Genomic DNA, 2,904 nt, shown 5'->3' with positions numbered 1-2,904 from the left:
TTGTGCTTCCTGTGTAGGGATTTGTTGCAGGTACTCAGCACTCTTTATTCTTTTTGTACCCTTTGTGTACTCTACCTTCTCTTGACTTCCATTGCTTGAAACTCAACATTTGAGAAAATTTTCCTCCCCAATTCAAGTTCTTTATCTAATATTGTATTCTTTAATTATATTTAGTGTTTTTATAAAACATGAGAAATCATGAAAAATGTAATCTTGTCCTTTCTGATTTCTTTCACTTATCATTATGGTCTCAAAGTACATCCATTTCCCTTGTTTTCCACGCTAACTGGGGAGTAGGACTTGAACATTGACACTTCCCTTGAAAGTTTATGATTGTAAGGAAAACAATTTATGCAAACAAAGCATGAACTACGTCAATCATATTAGTGGATGTGAAGAAAAATCATACTCTAATCTATCATTATCTTGTTGATTTTTCCAACAGTTTCTATTAAGAACAAAGAAAAATGAACAGTAGATATTGTTCATCATTACCAGAGGTTTTTTCTCTTGGGAATTATCAGTGATCCAGAAATGAAAATCATTCTACTTTTGTCACTTTTAATAGTTTATATCATGATTCTCCTGATAAGCCTAGGAATGATCATTTTAATCACAGTGGATTCTCAGCTTCACACACTCATTTATGTTTTCCTCAGTTACCTGTCATTTTCAGAACCTGTTATTCCCCTGCAGTGGGGCCCAAGGTTAAGGTAGACCTGCTTGCCACAAAAGCTCGACATCCTTCACTGATTGCACTGTGCAATTGCTCATCTTCTGTGTTTTTACAACACTAAATTCATGCCATTGGCAGTGATGACCTTTGACAGGTACAAGGCCATCAGCGACCCCTTGCTCTACACAGCCCACATGTCCAGCAGGCTGTGATCCCATCTCATGGCTGGGGTTTAGTTGGTGTCACTCACAGATGCTCTGATACACACTGCACTGACAATGCATTTATGTTTCTGTGGGTCTAAAGAGATCAATGATGTCTTCTGCGATGTTCCTCTGCTCCTCTTAAAATTTTGTTCATATACTCAGATCAATAGAGATTTCCACTATTTTTGATTTTATAGAACTGTGCACAATCTCTGAAGTCCTTATTTCCTATTTTATCATCTTATCAGACTTAAAGATCTGCTCTACAGAGAGAAGATTCAAAGCTTTTTCCACCTGCACCTCCCTTCTCACTGCAGTCACCATCTTCCAGGGACCCATGCTCTTCATATACTTCTGTCCCACTTCTGCCTACTACCTAGATCAAGACAAAATGACCTCACATTTTTATACCCTGGTGGTTCCCATGCAGAATCTTCTGATTTAAGGCCTATGGAACAAGGATGTGAAAAAATTAAAAAGAAAATTATTTAAGTAATGCATACTATTCTAAATATTTCAAATACCTACATACTTTTACAGATACTGATGTATGCCCTTTTTGCTTTTATCAAGTCATAAAATTGAAGTGGTTCATAGTATATTAATTTAATATAATTTGTATTTCTATAAAGCATTGCTCACTGTTGCCTGTTTCCTAAATATACTGTACTTCATTATCTATCTTGAATTTAAAAATGATATTCTTTAATTTTGGAAAACTTTCTAGTGTATCATAGTCTCATTTTGGGGGTGAAATATTTTATGATTTGATTTAATCATTCTGAAATAGGCATTACCTAATAAATGCACTTTTATTTTCAGATCAAACAATGTGGCTTTGTACACTGAGGGGTAATTGATGAGGAGAAATAACTTTAAGTAGGAATCTGAGTGGCACAGAGGATAGATTTGAGAAGGAAAAGACGGAAAGAATGAGGATGAAAATGGCAATGATGTGAACATTTTGTTGCAGACCTCTTAGGGATTTATGTCTTATTTTAAGAAATGTCTACTTGAGTTTATGACATTTTGTATTCAAGTTATATTTTTCTGTGAATGTATTTTCTTTTTTCGAGCAGACAAGAACCCTAGGAGGAAAACATTCCAGTGCTCTGTGTCATAGTTTGGTAAATCTAGTCAATAATGATCTGTGGTCCATTTCTCATGGAGTGTAGGAAACAATTCTGAATGTTTCTCTGTGAAGCTAACAATTTGAGGAATTATGTATGCTTGAATCCTGTTGTGCCTCACAGCTTTGCATAATGTTGTGTCAATTAAAAATGAAGCAAAAACAAAATTGCAAAGAAAATCACCCTGCTTAGTCCCTCTCTTATGCTGCAATTCTCACCCAGTTGCTGCCATCCAATGTTGTTCCCCTAGTTTCTTCTCTTATCCCTCATTAAAATTGCACTCTCTTGACTAGTAAATGATAGCCCTCATAGGCACTGTTCTGTTTACTGCCCTGATTATTAAACTATCACCTTGACTTCAGACTGCAAATGTTATTTGAAGGACAGCATGTTTGTTGTCTGCCTTTTTAGTTCAAACTTTGTACTGAGAACCAAATCAGAACAGCAACTAACAAAAGCTGTCCATGTGATAACTTCTTGAGTATCTTGTTAAGTATCAACCTGGGACAAACTGAGGGTTAGTTTCATAGCTTTTAAGAAAGTAATTAGGTGGTTATGACAGCTATTATAATGAATCTACAAATATGTGCATACTAATTACAGGGAAATCAAAAACTTTCATGTAGGGACTTATTCCTGCCTCGTTGTCTGGCTCCATTCAAGTTCATGAGGTTAAAACACTTAAAGAAGCAATTGAGAAAATGAATCAAAAAACAGCCGTTTCAAAGCTCACGCTGCACTCCCTGAGACTCTGAATTTTACAGTTGATACTGCATAGCTTGGGTTTGCTGGGAGCCTCTGTGACATATCCTTGGTGCTTGCAAAGCAGCATCTGAGGGACCCTGCTCCAGCTTTTTGGAGATGTTGTAGAAAAGTCCAATGAGGAGGAATA

At 36.2% G+C, this 2,904-nt stretch overlaps 1 pseudogene; it reads left to right on the top strand.

Annotated features, from left to right (window-relative positions):
• The first annotated feature begins 467 nt into the window (after positions 1–467).
• Positions 468–1,378, top strand: LOC100717642 (olfactory receptor 5W2-like; annotated as a pseudogene).
• The last annotated feature ends 1,526 nt before the right edge of the window (positions 1,379–2,904 follow it).

The sequence above is a fragment of the Cavia porcellus genome, unplaced genomic scaffold (assembly GCF_034190915.1).
Source record: "Cavia porcellus strain 051 isolate PalLab524CR breed Dunkin Hartley unplaced genomic scaffold, mCavPor4.1 scaffold_17, whole genome shotgun sequence".
NCBI classification, from domain to species: Eukaryota; Metazoa; Chordata; class Mammalia; order Rodentia; family Caviidae; genus Cavia; species Cavia porcellus.
This window is presented reverse-complemented; position numbering and strand designations above follow the sequence as displayed.